The sequence below is a fragment of the Corapipo altera genome, unplaced genomic scaffold (genome assembly GCF_003945725.1).
Source record: "Corapipo altera isolate COAL_440 unplaced genomic scaffold, ASM394572v1 61, whole genome shotgun sequence".
Lineage (NCBI taxonomy): Eukaryota > Metazoa > Chordata > Aves > Passeriformes > Pipridae > Corapipo > Corapipo altera.
Window position 1 is genome coordinate 1147360 of NW_020884910.1, and position 26811 is coordinate 1174170.

A 26811-nucleotide genomic window follows, 5' to 3' on the forward strand; every position below is an offset into this window, starting at 1 on the left:
AACTAAACTCCAGCAAAGGTTATGTCTGCTCAAGGACATGGTGGCAGGCAGCAACAATATGTGTGTGTGTTTGTAATTTTATATGGCTCCTCTGTGATGGTCTCCTACACTGCATTCCATCAGGTGGGAGAGTCTGTAAGGGTAAAGTCAATCTCAGAGGGGAGACTAGAATTTCTCTCTTTCAATTATGAAACCTACCCAGCTGTTCCCAGCTTTTTGCTTGTAGCTTTGGTTGCAACTGATCTGTTCCTAAAACTAGGGGCAGATGTGACTAAGACAATAATAATGTCTGTACTCCTCTTCCCTCTGTAAGAAGGAAAAATGGTCTCAGCTTGGAGATGGGCATCCAACTGGACAAGGTGAGGAGCAAAGCGAGGCTCCCTACTGAAGAAAGACTGTCTTGCTCTGTGGCTACTTCTGGTCTCTCACTTTTAGAAAATGTCCTGAGCCCAGGAATATCTCTGCAGATAGACACTAATTAGACTCTTAATATCCTTTAGGCTGGAAAAGACTTTTGGGATCATCAAGACCAACCATTAACCTAACACTGCCAAGTTTAACACTAAACCATGTCCCTAAGCGCTACATCTACATGTCTTTTAAACACCTTCAGGGATGGTGACTCAAACACTTCCCTGGTAAGCCTGTTCCAATACTTGACAACCCTTTTCTTGAAGAGATTTTTCCTAATATCCAATCTAAACCTCCCCAGGCGCAACTTGAGGCTATTTCCTCTTGTCCTGTCGCTTGTTACTTTGGAGAAGAGGCAAACTTCCACCTCACTACAGCCTCTTTTCAGGTAGTTTTAGAGAGTGATATGGTCTCCCCTGGCTCTCCTTTTCTCCAGGCTAAATCACCCCAGCTCCATCAGCCCTTCCTCATAGGACTTGTGTTCCAGACCATTCACCAGCTTTATTGCCCTTCTCTGGACATCCTCCAGCACCTCAATGTTCTTCTTGAAGTGAAGAGCCCAAAACTGAACACAGGATTCGAGGTTCAGTCTCACCAGTGTGGATTCCTGCTCTAGTCCTGTTGGCCACACTATTTCTGATAGAACTCCCCCAGGTTTTAAAAGGTTTTGAAGATGGAGTGCTTTCTAACCAGCAGTTTTTCTCATGAACAGGTCTAGATGGCATACAAGTACATGGCAGTACCATACGTGCACCATACTGCGACTATGAGCAAAAACAGTTCCTGCAGGCTTACAAGCACAGCATATCTCCCCAGCCAAACCCAGAGTCCAGTGAAGCCTTTCTCTGCCTTGGATTTCAATAAAGCCAGAATTTTGCCCCCAAATCTACTTCCATCAGAATAATCTTTTTTAATCCTCCACACTGCTCTTTAGCCACCGTGCATCCCAAACCATCTATCTGACCAGTGCTTTCCTCCCATTTAAATCGCTGTCCGTCTTCTGCAAAGAATCACTTAATCACAGCTTTTTCATTCTGTGATTATGTTAGGTATCCATAACGCCTTTTGTAACCTGTCTGGTTATGTCATACCAGCCTAGACCATGTCTCTGTGTTTATTGCAATTCCTCTCCCAGATTGTGTCCCAACAATTTTCTTTCCTTTCCATTTCCCCTGTAGTAAGATTCCAGGTTTCTGAGGGGAACCTATCTAGAGGAACTGCAACCAGCAGGGTTGGGTTTACCAGAAAGCTCGGACTCACATCTGCCTCTCAAGGGGGAGTGCCCCCACTATTCCTTGATGCCCGAGCTGATGTCCATGGGAATGACCATGCGTGCCACAGAAGCATCCCACAGTGTCATCCCACCCAACCCTTTGCCTTCTTTCCAGAAAATCTGGCTGGATCACAGCCCTGCAGTGGGCACCAAGAAAAGCTGCCCTGAAGGTTGCCTTTAAAGCTGTGAACTGATGATGTTGTCAGCACATTGTGTTCATTCCCAAGTCATGAAGTTTATTCTGGGACCACTTGAGAGTTTCAAAGCTCTCCTCTTGCCAGGAAAATATCTGTGCTGTTGAGCTCTCCTTCAGATTCTCTCCACATGCCATAAAGGAAATGTTCAGAAACCTAATCTGCTGCGAGTTCTCCTTGTCTGCGTCAACTTCATGAGGCACGAAACCTGAGGGTGCTGTAGGAATCGGGCAGCCTTTGTAATGCACACCAGCTGTGTCACGTGCCTCCAGCAGGGAGGCAAGCTCTCATGTGTTCCTATTGCTTCAGACTTCACTCTTGCTGGTACCCTGCTCACTTAGAAGGACCCTATCATCTGTAGGTAGGACAGCTGCTAAGTGAGCAAATAGGAATGACATGTTCTTCCCTTGGCATAAGAGTGAGAGATGAGGGATGGTCTTGTGACTGAGACATTGAGCTGTGACTCAGGAAAAATAAAAGTTTCTGTTCTCATCTCTGTTGCTCAATTCTTGTGTGACCTTGAGAAGTCAGAGTTACTGACTCCGTTCCTGTCTTTGATCTGGAGAAGGTAACGCTTTCTTGTTCCTTTGTCTACCCTGTGTCAGCACTTCACTTTTTATACCACAGACTGCCCTCCACAGTATCTTTGTGTGTCATCTAGTACAGCTAGTTAGCCCTTAATTCTAGGTGAGCCTTTAGGTGCTATTATGATATCCCTAAGCAGGAACAGGAGTGGAGCCTAATGCATGCGTGGGCCATGCACTGATCCTGACAGCTGCTTGCTGGTCCTGTTCTATTGGTGCATTTTGACTCAGCAGAGGCTATCACAGTCCCTTGAGCATGAATCCCTTGGTCTGAGCTACAAATAACTACCACGGCCCCAAATGGATAAACACCAGATGCTAAACATTCACTGTCAGATGCTGCATTGTAAGTGAAGGCAGATAGTTAACCTACTTTGTGTACCTCATCCAGGATGTCAAGATGTGCTCTCAGTTCTGCTGACACAGATCTGAGGAGATAAGCTAAATCAAGCTACATAACCCTCATGACAGAGGACGTATGTGCCATCATTTGGAAGGCCACAGAAGTGCCAAATGCCTGACAGTATTTGGAAAGGAGATGATGGGTAGCAAGGCAATGTCTATTTTGGAAATTATATATAAAATTCCTATGATTGTTTGGGGGGGTTGTCTAAAAAAAGGAAGCCATTCCTGCAAGACAGACAGCACACAGAAATCAGGTAGGAGATGAAGGGAGAATATGTGCCTGTGCAGAAGAGAGACATTTCTTCAGTCGGACATACCTATTGGTAGGGTCTTTTTGGGCCATATGATCCCAAGTTAAATCAGCTATTGAGAGTGACTTATGTTGTCAGAAATCAACAGGAAGGTAAAGCCCTGCATAAATGAGTACCAGAAAAAAAATAGTTTAAAGATGTGATTCTGCAAGATCCTGTTTCAGGATCAAAAGCTGGGTCAACTCTTCTACATCCTGAACAGAACAAGAGTTGTGGGATGGAATAAGGTGAACTGGGAGGGGAAAACTAAAGGGAGAACAATAGAGAAAGATCTAGTGAAGAAAATTAGTGGAAAAAAGGAATAGGGATGAGAAGGTTTGAGACAATGGGGTGAAAGAGTGAAGTTAGTGAGTTAGTTAGGGAAAGAAAAAGATAAAAAAAACTGAGAGGAGCTGAAAAGACAGATTTTTAGTGGCCTCTGGTGATGCTTTTGTTGAGCCGGCTGTACCTTGGAGCATGCCTTGGAGAGGAATGTCTTATATATTCCTCTTACATTTTGATCTAGATGGGGAGGAGGATATTACTAAGACTCAGTTTTTTCTTTAGGATCCCTGAGCACCAGAGCAAGCTAAAACCAAACTCTTTTCCCAAACATGCTTATAAAGAGTAACATTTTTTCAATGCTCTGAATTCTTTAGACTCCTGTCTCTGATTTGAATAATCCCTACAAAGCTATGTGACTTCAGGTGTATCTTTCTAACAGCAAAGGCAGATTTAGGGAATGAAACAGCTTTACAGAGAATAGCTTTACAGGCTCTTCCTGTTGTTTTTATAGGTCAGTTTGAAACTCAGTGCTGGCTTAGATCTAGTATGAAGTTATCTTTGTTTCAGTTTTCTCCTAGGCCAGCCAGTTGCTGATTCTTCCAACTCAGAATATGCTCTGTGTGTGTGTGATTCCTGTGGCAATCATCTTCAGATTTCCTTAATTTAGTGCGAGTTTCTCAGCAGTTAGAGGTCCTATGTCAGAGTTATGGGCTTAACCAAAGGTCAACTTTCTTTTTATTGAGTTCGTGTATGGTTTCCTGATGGCTGCTGAGAAGGGCTTTAAAACGTGAAAGTTAGAGATTTGAAAGTCAGGGGGGTAAAATTTAAATAATTCCATCTTTTGGAAAAATAGTTTTACATGAATACTATCCTTACTAGTTGCCTAATTTGTTGTTTTTAAACAGATTGTGTTTTTCAGAGATTTGGAAAAGGGAAAATGAGATAGTAGCCAGTGTATTTGTGTAATAAAATATCTGCAGGATTTTAAGATAGTTGAGGCAAGAAATGTGCAATACAAACTCTCCGGTTGATTTATTCCAGTGTATTTTCTTCCCAAAAGCTTTTCACTTTGAAACAGAATGGTCAAAACCAGTGAAAAACTTCACAAAAGTAACTCGCTAATGAAAGTGAAGATGAGGGCTTCTTAGCATCAGGCAATCTGCATAGATAAAAACTCTTCCATTGCCTGAATGGATCACAATGGGACTGCACATGTTCCCTGGCATTTCCATTAGGACACCTCCAGCTTTTAAAGAAGCCTTAAAATGTGGTGGTATGCTGTGTCAGAAATTGTGCTGCCCAGTCCCAGGAGTCACCTTTGCCTCCAATTCCAGCAGAGGCCCCTGGTAACATGCAGCAACATTGCTTCACACATAGAGGTGTTTTGCTTGACCTTCCAGGCAAGCAGCAATGTCCAATCCAAGTTAATCTTTGGCTGCTATAGCAAAACCAATCAGACCTTAAAATAGTTCTTGACTAAATTAGCAACTTCTATTTACTGTTGCTCTTACTACAACACAATTCATTAATAACCCATAAGAACCTTCACTATGAAAGCACCCAGTAGCTGTTACGAGTTACACAACAGATTATAGAAATAGAATTGCAGAACAATAACCATGCACATAGCTTGAATCCTGGCTCTATCCACCATACCTGACATATCCAACCTGTAAATCTAGACAGCATCTAGAAACTTTCATGGTCTCAGTCCCCCCGAGCTCCCAGGAGCAGCCAGCCAGTGTCTTCTCACCTGCCTGCAACCTGCCAGCAGCCCAGGGCTGTTGTCCTGTCAATGCTACAGTGCTCAACCATGAGCCCTCGGACAGGAGTGAAGTGCTGTCGGCCAGGGGGTTGCTCGGTAGTGAAGGCATGGAGCTAGGACATGGCACTTGGCCCAGCAGAGTCTTTCTTATTTTTGCTAACACAGTCTTAGCTGCCCTTGGCGCAAGGGCAAGCTGACTGCTGTGGTACTATTTCTCCAGCGTGTAGGTTCTCAAAGGCTCCTCTTCCACTTCCATCTGGTTCCGGATAGAAACATACCAGCCTCTGAATGCAAGGCTGATGAAACTTGGTCCTTCCTTGCAACATGATGTGTATGGTAATATAATCAATAGAAGGGACTGCCCAGAATAGCAGGAGTGCAAAAATAGTACGTCCTCTGCGTGTGCTTTCCCTGTGGCCCTCTCTTGTTCCACAATATAGTCAAGGCAGTGGTCTCTCTTGTTTCATTGCTTGTGCATAGATCACTGTAGATGGTCAGGCACCATGTCAAATACTCCCCATCTGCCAAGAACCCAGAGCCTGTGGCTCCTGTACAGTCTGCAAAACTAGAAGTTAAACCCACTGGGCAACAAAAATAGATGCAGTTGCTCAGCTAGAAGACTCGACCCACTACCAAGGAAGAAATGGAAGATTATTGAAATTAAAAGCATTTATGTTAAAAGCCCAATGGACACAATTCCCCAGGTTATCTGGCACCATGTGCAGTCTCCATCACAAGCTGTAATCAGAACCATGTGGTCACACTGGTGGCTTCTTTCCACACCTCACAGGCTGCAGTGCAGTAATAACAGCATCTCTTGCATTTCATGTTGTCTGCAGCCTTAGGATCACCAGTAGAAAACAAAATAGTATAAAGAGGCTCTATCACTGAGACAAAGCTGATTTATGGCCTAAAGGTAATATGAGGACAGATCTAAATAATAATTTTGGGTATGTGCTTGACTCAAGCCCTGCAGCCATATACACTGCTTCCCTGCTTGTGCTAATCTGGGCTCATTCTGGTATTTTTCTGGCTCCCCTTGGTGTACTTGAGGGCTGCCACCACAGAGAGTATAGGAGTGTCCTAAAGAAAGAGGGAAGAGTGCATCTATTCAAGCCTGGAGAGAAGGATGCAGAAACAACACTCGGTGAGAATACAGAAGTCTCAGTAAAGAGAGAGAAGGCATAAAGAAATTAGCAGTTTTATGGTGTAGGGCTGAATCTCTTGGAACCAAGGATTTATGATGTCTCACCAGTTATGAGAAGGACGGACTTTTTATCTCATTTCATTGTTTCTAAATACATGGTATATTATGACAAGACTCTCTTGGCAGTGGATTTGCATGAATAATGTGGCTGTACTCTACCCAAGTAAATTATATTTTGTTCTTAAACATTCCCAAATGGTGTTTGTGCAATTCTTGAGTCTCAAAATGCTACCTGCCTGGCACAAGTTTGGATGTGGTAATCAAAAGGAAGTGATTCACGCTGGAAGACAGGAAACCCTCTTCAGGACTGCAAGAATGTGGAGATTCCAGAGCTGAAGAAACTTCACCCACTGTGGGTCTGTAGCTACTTCTTGGTTGACAGCAGCTGTTAGATATTGCATGACATCATGACAGACCAAATTGCTTCAGGAAAAAGAAAACTGTCAAGCAGATGCTGCTAGGACATTCATGGTGGGAGGAAGTACTAGGAATTTTTATTTAGGTACATCATTTCCAATAGTGACACTCTAGAAAAGGCATCTTTAAAGAGTTGGTCTGTTGTTGCTTTTACGGTGCATCGAAAGCATCTTCGGAAGTGTAAGACTGAGAGCATTGGATCAACCCTCGAGCAAGGTTTTCTTCAAGGTCTCCCATCCAAATACTAACAAGTGAAACTCAATAAGAATGAACAAGCAAGATCACAGAAAAGTGGAATAAATAAGTATTATTTCAAGTCAGTGAGATAATAACTAAATGAAACATGCCGAGCTCTTTATTTCTAAAAACTTAGTCAGAGAAACCAGCTACCAGGCAGTAAACACCTCTTAAGCTGAGTATCTCTAGAAAGGGAAACACAATATAAAAGTGGTTTGTAACTAATTAAACTGGAATTTTTTATTTTTTATTTTCAATTTAAGGTTCTTTCACTGCTGACAGGAAAAACAGAGAGGATGCTGTGGCAACCTGAAGCTTCTGGTGTGACTAAGGTAATTAAAGCAGCCCATATGGATTTAAGACCACCCACCTACCAACCCCAGCCCTTAGTCAAGTCAAAACAAAGCATTACATTTTTGAAGAGTTGCAGCTATGGAAAAAATACAGGTCTCTAAAAGGTTTGTTATTAGACACTGCCAAGATAGTTTTGTGATGATCATTTCTGTTAATTTGGCAACATAAATATCAGAGTTTTTATTATAGTGCATAATGTGAGGTGGAGACTCTTTGGCAGGTATTCCTCCTCAGTGCTTGTCTCTCAGACGTAGGAGATGCAGGTGGCAGGGCACGGTGGCATCTTCTCAGAGTTGCCAGTTTTCACACATTCATCTCAGTGAGCCAGATTGTCCTCTCTACATGGTGATAAACTGGGAATAATCCCATAGAAATCACTGGTATAAAGCCAGCATGAGGTCATCACTAGGAATGTGAGGTCACAGGCAGCTTTTCCATATAGAGTAGCGAGAGACACTCTGTTACCAGACAGCTGAGTTTCTATGGGTATACAGAAGAATCTGTGGCCTCTGGCCAGGACTACTGCTTCTGCACATTACAGATGGTCCACTGTGAAATTTTTTAACCTGAGTGATCTAAGAACCTAATTACCATCTACATGCAAGATTGGACTCCTAAGCAATTTGTGCCATGACTACAGTTAGGAGATCTACAGCTGTTAGATTTCTTGTTTTGGAAGCAGTGCTTTTATCATATCCCCGAAGATGGTACTTTCCCCAAATGTGGCTTGTTGGCTGAAGTGCCCAGTGAGGGTCAGCCAGTGCTGTCCTCGGAGCCTGATGCAGGCTGTGTGGGACATCTTTGCAGAGCATTCCTGGAGGCTGTTACAATACTCAGTAGTGGGACTGTTGTGCCAAATTCTCCTGGCTTTATCTTCCGCAGGCCTTCTTTCATTGTAGCAGCACCTGTGGTTTTCTGCCCCTGAAGGTCTTGAGGTCCCAGTACACCTCTGTTCTCACACTTCTATTTGGGCACATCATCCTTTTACCTTCTACTCTTATGGGATTCCTCTTCCATTAGCCAGAAACTTTTGAATAGGATGAGCTCTAAGACACAGTCTATATCACGCTGGGTTTGGTTTTTTTTCTCAGGTCCAGGTATGACAAAGCTACATGAGGAGTTGAGTATTTCAAGGTTACACTGTTAGGAGTGATTAGTTTAAAAAAAAAGAAAAGGAAAAAAAAAGAAAAGAGACAATAGAAATGTTAGGTTCCTACCAGGAATCAAGAAAAGTTATTGTTTTTTATTTCTAAATATTTTCTCTAATCATCTGGGGGAGATGCATGGAGGTGTTTTCCTGTCTTTGGAATTGCTCAACTTCACATTATCCTTGTTGTCCTAGCTGTCACCTTGCAGCAATAAAGTAGGGAAGATTGATAAGGTAAGTCCCAGCTGAAAAGCAAAGGAGTGTGGCAGGAAGTGTTGCTCTGGCTGCTGTGGAGTAAGGTGGCTGTGGCTCACTCATCTCTCCTGGGGCTAACAAAGAGCTGGCAGGAGCAGATACCTTCAAGCTCGTCTCAAGTCGTTTACTGCCCACCTGCTTTCAGTATTTGTCCCAGCCAAGCTCATCCTTGAGGCTGTGAAAGGACTCTTCAGCAGATGGAGGCAATAGAAGTGGCATTTCTAGGGCCAGGGTTAAAGGATCAGAGCACATGGGAGCAGTTTTGAGCTATCTGCCTGTTCCAAAATAATTTATAGCACTGAAAATCAGTGTAATTCTCTCCCTGCTAAGAGGAAAGTTTAGCATCCTCCACAGACAGTCATGTTTTCAAAACCTGATGCAATGCATTCCAGCTTCTCATGACAGAGAAAACGCAAGCCCATTCAAGGATCATGGAAGGACACAATTTTAGATCTTTTCTGCTAAGAAGTGTTATTAAGAGTGGAGCTTTTTAATTCCACAATTTCACTTGTACATACACACTCAGAGATGAATATTAAGACATAGATAATGACTCAGAAATGTCAGAGCAGAGCAGAGCAAAGTCTACAGTGCAAGAACAGAGGGAGAGAATAGCTTCAGCAAGTACAGCTCAAAGTCAGCTTTGTGGAAGAGAAGCAAAAGGGCTGTAGGCTTTGAAAGCCAGTGGCTCCTGGGTGTAACTTTTGCCTGCTTTTATGAAGTGGTACTGTAGGGAAGAATCCTGCACATTGTGACAATATTTCATGACAGCGAGTTTTGGGAAGCTCTCCAATACTGTGACGAGCCAAATCTCAAGAACTGTGATAGATGAATCTCCAAGTGTTGGAAATTATGTGGTTTGTCTACACAAAGAATTTGCAGTGGCTTTAAATATCCTGATGGAGTTAAAGCTCTGTGATCTTTCCTTTACTGTGAATGAACATATTTGTATAAAGGTGTATGATGCCAATACAACCATTTAAGTATGTGGGGGGAGAAAAAAAAAGAGACAGAACACACTTCCAACTGAAATAGTTGTGCCTGTAGAAGAAAAAAAATGGCTTAGAACTACTTAAGCAGAATATGTTGATCATACCAACTAGCTCCAAAAAGCTGCATTATATTCATTAGGAGATGAAGTTTATATCCTAGATTAAGGCTATATTTGAGACTGGAGTAAACTGATCTTGTCCTTTCTACTGTCTTCTGCCACACCTGCTAGCTCTAAGGGGCTGCAGGAAACTGGCCTGAAAAAGGGATAATTTTTTACTTTTGCTATCCCCTCAGCAGACATGGCTGTGGAATTCTTTATTGGCAACTATATGTATAATAACTTTGGTAATTCACATGAGAGTGGGTTTCTGCTTAAAAGTTAACCAGATAAACTTAACATTTTTCCTCAAGTTCCCTGGCTTCTCATACAGACATGAATCATTCTGGATTTTCTCAGTTTTCTCAGTTTTTATTAGGATAGCTGGGTTGACTATATAGAGGTATATACCTTTCTATACATACATATCTGGACTTGGGCTCCACTTCAGTGGAGTATAAGTTGACAGTGGAGTAGCTACATATTCCTAGTTTAGCCTGAATGGACTTCATTTGCCTCATTCCAAACATAATTCAAAAAACATTTTTCTAGGCAGAAGTGAAAGTCATCTGCACCTGCACCTATATCCTCCCTTGCACCCTCATCTATGGGTGCAGGGGAGGATATTTTTACAAACAGATGTCACAGGGATAGCTGCCCTCAAAAAAAAATGATGTCCCAAAATAGTATCCCCCAAAGACCTAGCAGAGGAAGGGGAAAAAATCAGGTGAGTAGATGGGGTAAAGGTCTCCAAATAGATAATAATCAGCTGACACAGTGGCTGGTATTCTGAAAGGGAAACTTTGACTGCCTGACTGCCAGTTTCCTTGTCTGGTTAAGAGATGAACAAAGAGTTTCGATATTGTTTCTCCACAATGTTTCTTTACCTCTCATAAAACCTACAGTTATGTGAAATCACTAAATAGTAACTAAATTTCAGTTCCCTTAAACCTAATACCTTAGCAAAGTTGCAACCAGTTTACAGTGATGTTTCTGAATTTATCCAAATCTCTCCACTGGCCTGTGTAACTTAAAACAATGTTATGTATTAGTCTGAGTGTAAAGCACCTTATTGTAGCTTTATGTAGAATAACAATGATCTGTGTAGCTCAGTAACCTACATACAGGAAAATGAATCTAGCTTAAGTCTCCCATGGTGAATTGCTGTATTTGACTGTAGCAACTCTGCCTCAGTTTCTTCCCTGTAATGAGACCAGACCTTCTTGTGTCCAGGGCTTACATCTTTCTGAATGACAGACCAATGCTAAAGGTTAAGAGCAGCTTTCTTGCTTTCTCTATGAATTTTGACATCCACAATGTATGCAGCTTATCATCTGAAATATTTATGTGTTCATCCCTATAAAAGCATCTATCTTCTTTGCAAAACTACAGTGACACAAAATACACTTACTATTGCTTAGAATGGCTATCAAGGACATCCTAACTGATTAATGTGGATTTCAACTTAATTTCTTCTTTAGTTCTCTTCACTGTATCTTCTCTTTTTAGAGACCAGATCAGCCTTTCTGGAGGGCACACAAGACCTCATTGAGTGCAATGTGTAAAAACAAGTCCCATTGCAGAAAATGAGTTCCAGCGTCAAAGATCTTACATTAAAATTGTCTATCCATTGGACCCTTTTTACTCAAGTTTATTCTCATGTTTGATGAGTTTAGGACAATAAAAGAAGCAGAAGTACACAGTTGAAAGTCCTAATGCATTTCTTCGGCTACTCTGTGTCACAGTGGATGCTTAACAAACAGAATTATAGATGGAAAGGGAAGGAAGATAAAAAAAATTAAGCATTAGTTCAGGATTCAAAGACCTGCATTCAGTTCTTAGTGGCCTCTCCATTCCCAATCTACAAAAAACTTTTAACAGCTGTAGCCTTTCTCTTTAAGAAGTCTTATGAAAATGAATGCATCAACATCAAGAGAATGTCTGGGTACTATGCAGCTGTGTAAGGCAGTAATGCAAACAATGTGTTGAACAGTGTATTGAACAAACTATTTTTTGATTTACCATCTTAAACTTTGAGTCTTAGAAATGAGGGAGTAGTGAGATCTTCTTCTTCCATTGGTTCTCATCATTTTAGCATTTTTTGTAGCCTTCTGTAGTCCTTTCCAAGGTTCCTTTCCAAGCCAGAACATAACTCAGGTATTACTTCTGTACCTTGCACACAGGACACACAACACCAGGACATGGTGAAGAGGTGGTGAGAAAGTCTTGTACAGATCCATGTGGGGGCAGGAAATTTCCCCTGATGTCTCTGTCTGCCTGGTCTGCTGTAGGAAACCCAGAGCACTGGAATTATAGATATGTTTCTCACTTGAGTTCTAGTGACTTGATGAAATTGCAGATACTCTCATTTTCTCTTCCCTGAAGCCTCTCTCTAGCCTGAGCTGAGACAGAAACAAATGCTTTCTTTGTTGGGAGGGAAAATTAAAAGGGAATGCAAAAAGTGAGTAAATAAAATTGTCTGTAAAATATAGTTGGAGCTGATGATGCAATAAGTTCAGCCACTCAGTCGCTGCTTTGCAGTTGTTTGTTTTTTTCTGCCATCACCCACTAACGCAGTTGAAAGGCTAACTACTGAAGTAATTGAACACCTTCTGATTTATTTTTTCCTCTGTTCTACATCTAGTATATCTTTTCATAAGTTGGGCTATCATTACAATGAAGGTAAAATTTCTGTCCTTTTTCTAGAGACTAATTGCATAAGAAAATAAAACCCGAAAATATTTATAGTATCAATTGCAGTGTATCTGAGTATACCTAGCATCTAAAAATACCTATTTTAATTAGCAACCTCTTGGGGGTAGGGAGAGAGCTCCATTTTTAGTTACAAGATATTGGTGGAGGTGGAACTCCAGGATAGTTTCAGGGCAATAAGTAGCACGGATCTGGGTAGCATATTTCCCAGCCCAGCAGAGGAGTGAGGAAGGTTTGTGACTATGCTGTTCAACATCATAGCATGCTTGCACTGTAACTACAGTGTGACTGAGATATCTTCAAATTCACAATGTTCTATATTAAAAATCCTGGTGATGTCTAAGTGATTAAAACACAGGGGAGTTAAGAACTGCTAGAACCTACTGTTATGGGGAAGTAATTATGTATTAAGTACCAAAAATATTTCATTGAAAGTATGGGAACTGGACTTGTAAAGAATACTTATCAGTTTATCAGTGATATAAATCAATTTTTTCAAACAGTTACATTAGAGAATTCTCCTCGCAATTCTGCTTTTGTGTTCCCATTAGCATGAGTGTGTGTGTATTCCTAAAGTAAAAGGCAAAATAACACTAGGGTGTCAAACTATTTGCCAGAATTATAGTCTGGCACATTCTGCTGTCTGACTAGCCTTGCTAGGCAAGGTTAATATTACTTTGAAAACTGAATTTAAGATTATCTGATATACTAAATCTCAATCTTATTCTTAAACATTATATTAAGAAAGTGGGAATTGGGAGTGGAACTTTTATCTTGCACAATGCTATAGAACAGTAATTATAATTGAAAAGATGTGTCTTGTTATTTTTATTGTTCTGAAACAGTAATGACAGTGGACTGTTTCCTTGCTTGTATCCAGACACGTGCAGCTGTTACTGCAGGGTAGCTAGAGAAGGAGCTACCATTCGCTACCAGGAGTACCAGCCTGTGCACATACTCTGACCTTACAATATGTTTCAGTCAGCTGGCTCCCTTTTCACTAAGCATAAGCTCCTTCAAGCTTTTATTTACTGATGCATAAGAACATGTGAAAAAAATAATATTAACCTATTCCCATGCTTGGTACAATAATAGCCCTGCACTGACTTCAGAAGAGCAATAGCAGGTCCTGAAATCAGAGTGGGATCCACAGGCTGGAGTTTATGCCACAGGGCGTAAAGGAGTGGGGTCAGTATCCACTAGCCCATGAAGCTCCCTTACACCCTTATGAAAGTACCACGTGCTGTTCTTATCTCTACATGCCTAGTTTTTAGCTACAAATAGTTTAATAACAGTGAAGTTATTGCTCCATACTATGATCGGTATGATACACTGTTCATGTGCTATCACCTGGTACATCTGGGTCCTTTAGGGACAGGTACAGCTATCAGCAGTAGGCTGGGATACATGAAGGGCTTGAGCAAACTCTGCTGAAGCCAGTGTGGGTTTTTCCCATGACTCTGATTTGAAGGCAGATAGAGACATATTTTGGCATGAGATTTATGCATACTTCTTAAACAGTCTCTGTGTAGGACAGTATTGCAATACAACATCAAAGGAGGGCTTAAGAGAAAGTTGTACAACCATGATCAGTATTACACTTAAGACTGTTCTCTCAGCATACAAGTTGGTCTGTTCCAACTCCATTTATAGTGGGACCTCTCATTTTTCCTAACAGAGGTGGAATGTTCGGTGATTTGTCCTTTTGGATGCTCTTTCTCCTCCAGCTGTTGTCAAATACACTGAATTGTTACACAACTGCTGCATTTCTTGTGCTGTTATATGACTGCATTTGTAGGGACAAAAAACCCCAATGGGTCTGAAATGAGCCTTGTTTCTCAATGGCAGGAGCAGTGGCAGCAGGTGTTTGCTAAGAATACCTCTGGAAGAGAGAGGAAGAGCAAGTATGCCTGCACATATCACTTTGCACACGGACACTCCTTCCGAGGGAGATGAGGAATAGGCCAGTTAAGCTTGAAAACTGCAGTTATTTGACAATCCTTTTGTCTGATTCTGCAAAGGTTTAACCAGACCTCTGAGTTTGTCACAAGATTCATTTCAAGAAACAGCTGTTTAAAGAATTCCTCTTATCTGTGTGCTTTCAGTCAGTGTCTCAGTTTGCTGCCCCAGTGGTAAACATTCACCCCCACGCTGTTAGTGTTTATATTCCCAGCTCTTCCAGTGGGAACTAACACCAAGCAGTCAGCACATCTTTATTAATGGGAAGTTGTACTATCTGTGTGCAGATGTTGCTGCTGTTAACTTGAAAATAGGGCTGTGTAGTGCCACAAAAAAGAAATATTTTTAAACCTGAGATTCTCTTCCTGATTCTGCTGCTGAAGCCTGATCAGTTGAATGTAGTTAATGGAGACCTCACAAACGGTACATCAGCAAGTCTGGTACAAATAGTATGCTCAAAAGAAGTATATTTTTGGGTGACCAGAGGGAGCTGCTCAGGTGCTTTTATTGTGGGTTAGAAAGTTCCCTTGAGGGTAAAATCTTCTAAGTAGTCACAGAACTGGTGCAGCAGTGGTAACAATTTCTACCAATGTGTTCCAGCTCTGATCATAATTAGACTCTGTCATGGTATTTGTCCTTGAATTCATTCCTGCAGGATGTAGCAGTGTGGTTTTATGCAGGTAACTCCCCACCAGGAACCAGATGAGGATGTTCATTTGCTCTGCACAGTCATCTAATTAAATTCTTGAAATTAAAGTAGATGTTGGCCACAGTACCTTGGGCTGATGGATGAGGGCATAGTAGGTCCCACTTCTATATGTTAGAAGAGCTGGGAAGAGGGAGGAGTACAAGATGGTAATGTTTGTTGGTAATTAGCTTGTTTAGATTAGATAAATCTTGAAAGAGTGAGAAGCTTCACAGTGATATAGCCAAAGATATAGGGATGGGCAGCAGGCTGGCCAATCTGTGCATGAATGTGTATTAGTAACCACTGGGGAACTAGAGGCAGGTAGGGACTATTAATACATCTCATTTGAGTTAAATGCAGTCACAGAACCAAGGCCATTACTACCACTGTCTCACAGGGCTTCACTGGCACCATGCTTTTGAAATAAGTTCTATCCATTATGGATTACAGGACAAATTCATACCATTTCTCATATTTTGCCCACATATTGGCCTCTCATAGAGAAAATACCATGGACTGGGTGATATTGTATGAACTGATCTGCCACAAAAAAAACCCGCTTTAAAAATAAAGAACCCTGTAGTCCACTGCCACTCTTCTGAATCTTTCACATTATTAATTATAATGCCTCTTTTCAACAGGAAGCTATCAAGTGGGTCCCAAGAATGTGGTCATTCTGTCCCAGTTCATTCAGATTTACTTATTTCATTATAAAAAGTATAGCCAGAATAAACCAGGTGTACAGAGGAAGATAAATAGTTCAGATGTCTATTTGGAACCACTGTAAGTAGATCTTTTCTCTCCAGTAATGTAATTTTATCTTGCTGTATCTAATTGCGGGTAGTTGCTGAATCTAATGATGAGATTGCTCTGTTTTCTGTCTTAACAATGTCTCTAAAGCCCGAAGCAATAAGAAAAATCAAGATTATTTAAAATTGTCTGGAGTTATTGATTCCAGTGCTGTTCAGAAGGATATTTTTCTTGGGCTTTAATGGATTTCTGTAGTTCAAAACTATACTGTTGTATTTTATGGAAAAGAAGTTCTAAAACCTCCTGTAAGGTGAGAAGGGTCATGAATTGGTTCAGTAGTCAACCAGTGACATGTGAGACAGGCTGAACTAGCCAAGTATTCTCCTAAATACATTACACCCAAAATCCATTTCTGACACTTCTGAAATGTAAAATTATGATGTGATGCTTCTGTTTTGGTGATATTTTACTGATTAACCTGTGGTTTGCATGAGAATTTCTGTCTACAGCAGAAGACATAACTGGTTGTTCTGCACTGTTAAAGCAGATTGGTGGCCTCCCATTGATGGCCAGTGTGCCTGGAATACAACTTGGAAGTCTCCTTGCCAGCCATAGGCCTCTGATACTTGAGGACAAATTGGCTCACCCTTCAGGTCCAGGTGTCTGTTCCATTTGTAGCTATCCCCATCTTTTAAATTATTCAACACTTGTGATCCCTGCACTAGAGGGCAGTCAGAGCCAGCTGCACCAGCTGGTAGATATGTCACACCAGCCCCAGGAAGAGTGGGCCAAGTCTCAGGACTTGTATTAGCCCTTTAGTATTAGCCCTTTGCCAGGACCAGAAGTGAGCAGCACAGGCACTGCCATTTCTCTTCACGAATGAGAAACTGAAGTGAGGTGGCTCCTGGATCCCTCTCCATAAGGCATTTACACAAGTCGATCCCTCTTCCTTGGCTATTCTTAACCCCAAATTTGCACATATGGGATATTTTCTGGGCCCACCTCATAAATTTTTAATGTGGATAAATCAAAAGGAAAATATATAGATGGGAATGAAATGCTGAAAACCTTTGCTGAGTTACACGATTCCAATTGTTATTGATAACAATAAACATTTAAGTACTTGGGATTGTCTGGAAAACCAAGTGTGAATATGTTTACATAGCTCCTTACACCACTGTAGAAGCCATCAAAGAATTTCTGTCTCCTGCAAAGCTTTGTGCAATTCACAAGTCCAACTGACCTGCTCCACATGAGCTTCATAAAGGAGTACATTCACTTTTTTGGAAGGTCCTGCAACATTTCAAATCCTGTTTGGTTTTAAGCAAGACACTAGGAGTATCCATTCACTCACCTTTCTCCCCAGGGCAGCTGAACATGCCTGGCTTCTGGTTGCAGTTTGGTGTGGGCTCTTGGGCTGTGTCCTGTGATGTGTGGCATGACAAGGGCAAGAGATTTGCTAGATCCTTTTAGAAAGAGTGTGAGCTGTCATGAGACAGAGTTCACCCAAGATTTGGAAAGGAAAGCTATCGTGTGACTGGGGAAGTGTGCATGAAGCTCAAAGCAAAAGTGAAAATGGAGTTGATGGCAATAGGTTTGGGATGACATGTAACTGATTTATTTAGGGAGAAATAAATTTCCCTCCCTCATAGACAATGCTGAATCATCCATGAATTTGCCTCTTAAAAAGCAGGAATTGTCTGATGCCTTAGACAAGATACAGACTTGGTGGTTGCTAGTGTGACCTGGCCTTGCAGATCCTGTGGTATGTTGAAGGGAGAAGTCTGGCAACCATGTGTTTGGATATTTCTGCCCTCACATGCAGCCAGATTTACAGCACCACCAGGATGAAGAAATCATATCAAAACAGAAATATCATGCTGTTGAGGGAATGGCAGCTTTTTTTAAAGAGCGGTTGAGTTTGCAGGCTGGCTCCAAATAGATTTTGGGTAAGAGCTGTTCTCCATCAAAAAGCTGATGAAAGGCAGAGAAACAGAGGTCTCTTTATTAGCTCTGGTTGAAGGCCCATGTCACCAAACCGTCTTGGTGAATCCTCCTTCTCCCTTTGCACCTCTCATGCACTGCTTAGGACTGTCCACAGCCCACTAGCTGCCAAGCCTAATTTCCCACCCTCTGCAATCTTTTCTTTTGGCTTGCCTCTGCTGTTCATGGCTCTGTCAGTTTGAATGGCAAACATGGATACAAGCATTACCAAAAGCAAAGTCCCACGTGGAGGTGACAGTGTGCATCTGGAACTGGTCAAAACTGAGTAAGTGTTCCTTCTTTTTTCACATGCTTAAGCAGGAACCAGGAAATATCTTCAAGGGATTTTTTTTTTCTAATTCCTTCTTATTCTATTCATAAGGGACTGGCAATTTGTAAACATCCCCAAAGCATAAAGGTGTGCTCTGAGCTTTTGCTTACTCAGGTTTCATGTCTGTTTACATTATGATAAGTCTAAATAAATGAAAGGCAATAGTGCCATCTCTTTGCTTTGTTTTCTGGCTGGCATTTCCAGTCTGGTCTGGAATAGGTGAACCCTGATTCCCACTGCTGTCAAAGGGCTCTACATGAATATGTTCCAGTGCCCATCCTACATTTCTTTTATTTTGCATGCCCTAAACTTCCACCAGTTGCACTGGGTGCTGACACTTTTTGCCCATGGCAGTGTCAAAACCCTCGACAGGGATCTATCTCCAGTGTTAAGGCTAGAGGAGATTTATGTCTCATTTCCCTGTGCTATGTGTAATCCTTTTGCTGAAGCAAGAGAACATAAGGAGTCCTGCCATTCTGATTCCATAGTCTTTCACAACACCTTTGTACTCTTGGTTTCTGTAGGGGACTGCATGTGAAGCAAGGCAGTGAGGAGGAGGCTTTGGGAAGTGCTTGTCCTGATCATTAGGCTTACTAGTTCCTGGGCATGAACAAATTAATAAAAGAAACCCAACCTAACCAAAGAAAAAACCCTCTAACCAAAAAACCAACAAATCCTCCTTTAAAATGTTGAGGTCCTTTCCTTTGTCTCCTTTCTCTTTCCCTTTCCCTTTCTTACTTTCTTTGGTTTTTTGGTTGTTTTTTTTTTTTACTTTTCTACTTCTCCTTTTTTAATCTCTTCTCCTATGAGCACCAAAATTTCTTTTAACCTTCTCTTACAAATTTTCAGACACCTCTGGCCTCAAACAGGAGTTAATGTACCAAAACCCCATGAGAGAGGTCTATTCTTACTGTATTTCTGGCCTATTTTTGTTACAAGGAGAGATGGGTGCTCTCTGAAGCTGAGAATGGTATCTAGAGTTTCAGATGCTTCCCCTGACTGTGGCAATTGCTCACCACTTGTCCAGAACACACAGTCTGTGTAAAATATTTGTCCACTTAAAAGGGAAAAAGAATTCACTACAGAGGCAAACTGCTCTCAGCTTGGAGAGTGGAAGGGTGGGAAATGTCACTCTGCTTTCTCTTTTTTGGGGAAAACAGTGGGAGACCATACCATAAAATGAGCATTTGAAAGGCAGTAAAGGACAAAAGGACAGAATTCCAGGTCACATTCCAGGTCAGTTAGGTGCCTGCGAGGTTTTCTCCTGTCCAAGGTACATTGCTTGTTTCAAACATTTTTCTTCATGGCAGTAACAGTAGACAAGGTACTTGATTAATGAATAAGAAACTGAAAGACAGAGAGATAAAGTGGGCACTTGCTCCACAACCACAAAGCTGGTGCTATTCCCAAGGAGAAAACACTGGCTCGTGGAGATGGACCTAGGCCACTTTTAGGTGAGGCAGCAGGGTAAGTGGTATTACAGTCGCATCAGTCCAGTGCTTATTCTGGCACTGACAATAAGTCCTTGGGTAGTTATGCCTTTTTCTGTGGCTTTGTTGGCCAGTTTAGAACTAGTCTGTTTGTGTCTGTGCAGGCTGAGGTTGAAGATGTGATTTGGGTTGTGAAAGAAATGGCAGACCAGAAACTGAGCAACACTCACAGATGCTCCACATATTCTCTTTTTCTTGTACTATCCAGTACTGCACCCCCTTTGCACCTTGCACCAAAAGAAACATGTCAGATTGATTTCTGGGATATCATTTTGGGAGCAGACATATTGGCCTCTGCTGATGAAGTTTATATAAAATGAAAAGTATCTTTAAAAAAAAGAGTCCTACAGTCCTTTAAAACCCTTCAATGATCTTTATCAAGTCTTCCACATAAACATTCTTAAAGCCTCTGCAAGTCAAATCCAACCTCCTCAGTGCTTTTTACCATGGGCCCATTATATTGCATTCATGGTGCATAATTCAGGTAAGGGCAGAAGGGATGGCAGAGCAATAAGCCCTACTGTGTTTCAGTGAAGTGAGAAGAGTTGCTGTAGAACCATTTCCATGGCAGCAGTTCTGTTGATTTAGTAGTAATTTTGCACAACACTTTATTAGACTAGAACTGCAAAAACCTCCAAACCTTTTAATAATAAACCCTAGGTTTAAAGTAAGATTTATTTCACCTTTTTTGTCTCTTTTCCTTTCATTTTCCTTTGGAAAAATGCCTAACAGAAACCGTATGTGTTACTTGTACACAGTAGTACATAAAATGAGAAAACTTCTCAGAAATTTTTCTCTTCTTGTTTCCGAAGTGGATTCAGGCCTGTAAACAGATGCATTCTTTACTGTATTAGCAGTTTATTCCATTTTTAATCAACCACATGATGCTATCCAAATATCATTTAACCTATAATCGTCTTTTGTCCAGAAGCCCAAATATTTGTATCGCCAGTAAGAACTCATTAAGGTGTCACTCAGGGGTTTTTTTGTCCCCTGAATCCTGCCAAGTAGTTAAGTTGTAATATATTCAGAGATTTGAAAGGCTACAGTCTAAGTACTCTTCCTAGTTATAAAATGACTATTATGAGAACTAACCATCCAGTTAGTACAATTACTTATTTCCAGTAACAGCAGGTCCAACCTGGTTCAAAGGTAATACACCTGGTGATCTGTAATATCGTAGTCTATACGGAAGTTCCTCTCTGAGAACAACTACGATCACCTTGAAGCAAGTATTTTTAAAATCCTTGAAGATCTGTACCGTACATGCTGTTGCTAGCAATACTGCTTTTCTTAAATCCTGATCTTTTATTGAAGAAAAAAATTAGTAGACTTTTTTCTTCATTAATAGTTTGTGGCAATGTGTAGGGCAAAGCCAGGTGACACTGAATTGTAAAATGCCTGACTTAGCAGAGCTGAAGGGAAAGTCAGGAACAACATGTGCTTTGCATGGTAATCTAGGATTGTACACATAAACAAATATTATAGTACCATGGATATTTCAGATCTGAAATATATGAGCAGCCTTTAGATCAAAGGATTCCCAAATGTTTTATTATGCCAATCTCTAATAATATTGTGCAAATTCCAAAGTACCAGCATTCGGTAAACATTCACTTACCCACTTCTGATACGGAGCAATTGTAGGAATCAATCATAGTTACTCTCTAACAGCATGCCCCAAACTAATTTCAGTTTTGTGGTAAGGAGAGTAGAAGCTCTTATTCATATATGAAATGACGGGGGAAAGTCTTGCAGCTGAAGTTCTTGCCATAGTTTCATGTATACATACCTCAGTCTTTCCAAAGGAGCAGGAGACTGAATGCAAGGTTGGGGCAAGGTCTTGAGTGCTGCTTGGATGTGGAGATTACCCCGGGGGTTCTCATGGGGCAGGGGGTAGGAGGTGGAGTGGATCCACAAGCACTGGCCCAGCACAAGGAGACCATTAGCAGAGATGAAAGTACACTGAGCTTATGAAGAGTGACTGGGGGATGAACTGGGGAATCAGACCTTCAGTGATAGGTGGGTGGCTTTGGGAAAGAGGTGAAGAAGTGCAAGTGTTTGCAAGAAAAACACTTCCCCCTATTGTCTGGTGTTGCACAGGTGGCTGTGCAGACAACAGCGGGGATTTAACCGCTTCTATCAAGTGTCTGTGAGTGTCAGCTGTAGAGACTACCCTGAAATGGCTGGCACTGAGTGTACAGAGCACCAGTTGGTGTTCAGGTTGGGAAGTGGTATTGGTGGTGTTAAGTGGAGGTGGTCCAGAAGTGGCACTGCTGGGTTAACCACTGTTGACCATATCAACACACAAGGCGGTGCAGCAAGTGACTGTAGGCTTGTCACAGCAGGTGATTGTGGAAGGCTAAAAGGGGCAGCAGGCTCACTAAAGGACAGGGCAGCTTGATCTTAAGAATACAGAGAAGTGGCATGAAACTAGTAGAGGAAGAAAAGGAAATACCCATCCCATACTCCTTGAAATCTCACTGGGACCTCATTCATAAGGCTTAGTGGTATTGCCGTGCTTTTCTGACGTTTGAATTGTGATGAGTTCAATGTTGTTCTCCTGTGGTTGGCTGGTATACTGCAAATCAGCCAGAATCACCTTTTTCCTCTGCCAGTGGAACAGAGAAGTATCACAATTTTTCCTATGGTGGGAAAAAAAAAAAAAGGAGTTAAGCTGCTGGAGCAAGGGTATATCTTTTTTCCTAGGTGTGGTTGGGTTTTCATTGGTTGTTTTTCCTCCATACCAAGCTTTTTCAGGTCTGTATTATTTTAGCTAGAACATGTTACTATTTTAATCTCTCATCAGTCCGAACCATTGACCTAACACGTTTTCTGAGATAAAAAGCATTATTTGATATAGGAAAATTTGTGTCAGTTAAAAAAAATAAATTGCAATCTCACTAATGAAAGAGAGCCCTTAAGGGTCAAGTCTCAGGCTCTGAATTTGCAAATGAGTGCTTATTCGGGTAATCTCATTTTTTCCAAGCTAGTCAGCACCCCACACTGCCATATTGAGGCCCATAATATATTTAAAGCAGCTGTTTGCTAAGATCGTGCATGCGTCCACCCATTTGTTTACAGAACTATCCTAAATAAAAGGTCAAAACTTCACTGTAGTTTAGCTAAGATTCTGAAAAGAAAGAAAATCCAGCATGATGTCCTTCTCAATTTCAGTGTACTATGTCTTAATTTGAAACTTTTCCACTGCTGTGGAAAGCAAAAAATGAACTTGACTAGAGGCAGTGGTGAAGATAAAGACTTTGAATTATTCTGACCCTGCAAAGAGAAAATTCCAAGCACATGAATCAACTCTACTAACAGTAAAATAAATCAGGTCCTTAGCATTTTCACAGCTATATCTGAGTCATGGCATTTTAATAACACCACTAAGAATGCTATTGCAAATTATCTAATTATTCAAGGAAGAAAATCCCCAGCCTAGGCTTTCTACCAAATCTCTTCTCACCATTACAGGAGGATTGCTCTGAAAAAAGATGGCCTTACGCTGGCAGAACCCTGTGGAAATCTGTGGGAGTTTGCTTTCCCTGTGAGTTGCAGGAAACAGTTGGTGAAAAACTAAGTCTGATGGTAAGTGCTGTCAGGCAAGTGGCCAAATCCAAGAAGGAATGCAAGCACCTAAACACTCACTGATCTCTGTGACAGGCTGTGGCTTACATTTCTTCAGGTGGCTGGTCCTGTATCTTCTTTTGTCTTTCAGGATTAACACACCAAAGTTCAAAAGCTTGTTTATTTTCACAAAAAATAAAGAAGGGGTTTGTTTTCAAGAGCTGTGGGCAAATAGGGCAGCAGTGCAGAAAGGAGAATCCTGGCCAGGATGGTTAGAAAGCCGGGAGCAAACTAAGATTATTTGACATACAGATGGGCTGTGCTGAATGCACAGTGCTTTTGCTGTGCCAGGTGGGTGGACAGAGGATGACAATGAGTGATGGCACATATGCAGTGGTACCTCACAGCTTGCTGATGCTAGTGATGCAACAGGTACATCCAAGGAATTAATCCCAGGGCAACTGGATCTGGTGCACTGGTGCCTCTGAGTGTCTTGTACAACTGAGCTGCCCCACGTTTCCTGAAGAAAACCGTGGTATGGGAGGAATGAAGTACCAGGGTGAGTTGTATCCTCCAGTTTGCATCCTTGTAGAAGTCCTCAGAGGCCACTAAACCTTACAATCCTTGGAGCAAGAAAATACAGTGTGACTGAAAAAGCTTTCTCTTCCAAAGATCTAGGAACTCATCAGATCTAAGCATGGGTGGTATACTGAACTGCAGCATGTGTTGCTTTGATTTGGGAGTTGACAAGCCAATCTTTCATCAGTATCCACCACATATGCAGATTTCCCCAAGAATTCTGTGGCCTTCAGAGGCTGGGCCTCTTCAAGGTGGTATCACTGTCTTCTTAGAGTCACTGCAGCTTATTGCTGGGGACACTCACTCCATGCTAGCAAAATCCTCACACAGCACCTTCTTTCCAGTGCTGTTGCTTCTCTACTCTGTGTGGAAAATCTTTCAGACCAACACACAGGTACAGAAAAACATTGTACAAGAAATTAATGTTTCCCTGGGCAGGCACAGAGCAAAGAGGATCTGTTCCACCCCTCATCTGGTATCTAGAAGGTTGGTCTTGGTGGCAACCTGAGACATGCTCTTTCCTGACTCCCACCTTTCATGATCCACGTGAACTCTGTATTGCTTTGATACACAGTTTCCAGGGTTGGATTAACAGCCACCTGTCGTTGGTTAGAGAGCTAACAGGAGCACAGTCCACAACAAAGTCAGCAGTTCTGCCTCCTGACTTGACACAGACCTGCACTTCACTTGCAGCTGCTGTGAAACAATTTGGCTATAAACCCAACCAGGCAGGTTGAACAGAAGTTTTACTGAAGTAAGATTAAGAAGTTCAAGCCTTTATTAGCATCTAACTTCCAGAAATGGATGTCGTCTAAGGAGACACATAAATGCTATTATTCTTTGTGAGAAGGTACAATGTTATTTAATTCGTTGTGACAGGTCAAGATTTCTGTTTGAACAAGAAGCTTGAAGAGGCTTTTTTGAGAGAGGGAGAAAAAAAATAAATACAGTAAACCATCACATATGTATAGCTACTGGAAAAAGAAAAAAGAAAAATCCAAATCCTACAGCACACACACAGCAGAAATCACATAATTTTAAACATTTTAAATGTACCACTCATGTTTGCGGTGACAAATTATCCATCTTTTTTCTGTCTTAGGGAAAAGTATTTTAATAAATTGCAGGCCTTGATCAATGGTAGATGAGTCATTTCATGACAAAATGTAGCATCGAGTCCAAACCTTTTAATTAAAGTACATTTTAATCTCCTGTACTGTTTAGTTATCCAGTTATGGTAACTTGGAAGGAGAGTGATAGACTTTTCATTTCAAGTGACCTAAACTCCAGATTTTATTTTATAAACTATCAGTGAAGAGTACAGGATCCTGACCTCTCCTGAGTGGTATTGCACTTACTTAACCCAGATGAACAACATGCCTGGAAAGTTAAGAGGAGTTCACTAAAACTTCAGTGAAACTGGGGAGCCATCACACTTTGAAAGGAAGAAGGAGGAATACATGACACCTTGCATTATGACCTAGAAACTCGGTCACTGCATTTTTATAACCCTTCTGCTAAAACCAGAATCATAATCCTGACCTGCTCCAGAAATTATGATATCCTATCATACAGTTTGTATGGAAAATACAAGTATACTCTGAGCTTACAGAAGCCCTTTGTTTTGCTTTGCTTTGCTTTTTATCCACCTTGTTTCTTCTAGTCTTTGGTCTTCTGTGTTTGCTAAAGCTATTCAAGAATACAATGCCAAACAACGCCTCATTACTGCTGGAAGATTTTGTTTGAGAAGGTAGCCTCTCAAATGTACTCATCCTAGGCAGCAATAGCTACCTTCACCCACAGTTAGGGTTGTGCAATCAGTTCTATTACAAGAGTCGTTTCTTTTTTCTTTTTCTTTTTTTTTTTTCCTTTTTTTTTCCTCCTGAAGTTGCTGGTAACTCTGCTTGATCACTCAGTCTGAAATCTTCCATGCTGGGTGTCTTCCTTGACCTCTTTTACTTAATTTAAAACAAAATAAATTCATTATCATCCATTTCTGAGAACAAGATGATGCAAAATGTGTACACTGCCCACATTACAAATCTTACTGTAAATTGAAGAGCACTGGTGCATTCATTCCTTCGCCTTCTTTGAAGGTCAATACAAAGCTGCTCTGCTTTTTAGATGTGTCTTTGTCATTGCTGTAGTACTTCTTGAAATTTGAAAAAAAGAGTAGCACTGAAACACCTAGGCTGTGCCTGGTTAGAAGGGAGCTAGAGTTTTGAAACTAAATTCTGTAAAAATGTGCCAGCCTTTCACATGGAAACCAGCATAGCCTGTAGTGTCACAGCAGTGGCAGCACCTGCCTGGCCTCAGGCAAAGAGCACAAGCATCAGAGACAAGAGGGTCAGCCACAGGCAGGATTTTCCTCTCCAGATCCAGAACTAAAGTCTTGGCTGTTGTTCATGTTCAGTACATGATTTACTTTATTTTCTTCTTAGTGAAAGTCTTCAGATACGAGTTTTCTACCATGAGTAGTTTCTCTGTTATCTCTGGTGGGGAAAGGCTGATGAGGAGCTGATGTTCCAGCTACATAAGATAAACCTTGTGAGGATTTTGATGTTTAGTTTCCTTTCAATACTTTGGAAGCATTGTCGAATGTAATTCACACACCACCATTAACACTGTAGCCATTCAAAAGCCACATCTGCCATTGCAACTGTATTCAGCTCCCCTTTAGTGCATGACAGTGGTGTGGAGAATTATAGAGAAACAGTTCAGAAATTATAATGTCAAGGTGACCTACCAGAGAGCTACATCCACCTCTGGACTCTGCTCATTAAACTGTATCCTCTGGGACTTCTAAGTCTTCCTTAAGAAGCTTCAAAGTATTAC

At 41.3% G+C, this 26811-nt stretch overlaps 1 long non-coding RNA gene across 1 annotated transcript in view; it reads right to left on the reverse strand.

Moving 5' to 3' along the window:
* Positions 1-5525, reverse strand: part of LOC113951984 — a 29313-nt gene extending 23788 nt beyond the window's left edge. Inside the window, exon 1 of the long non-coding RNA XR_003529341.1 lies at positions 5196-5525. This is a non-coding gene — a long non-coding RNA (uncharacterized LOC113951984). The remainder of the gene's footprint in view (positions 1-5195) is intronic.
* Positions 5526-26811: the final 21286 nt, after the last annotated feature.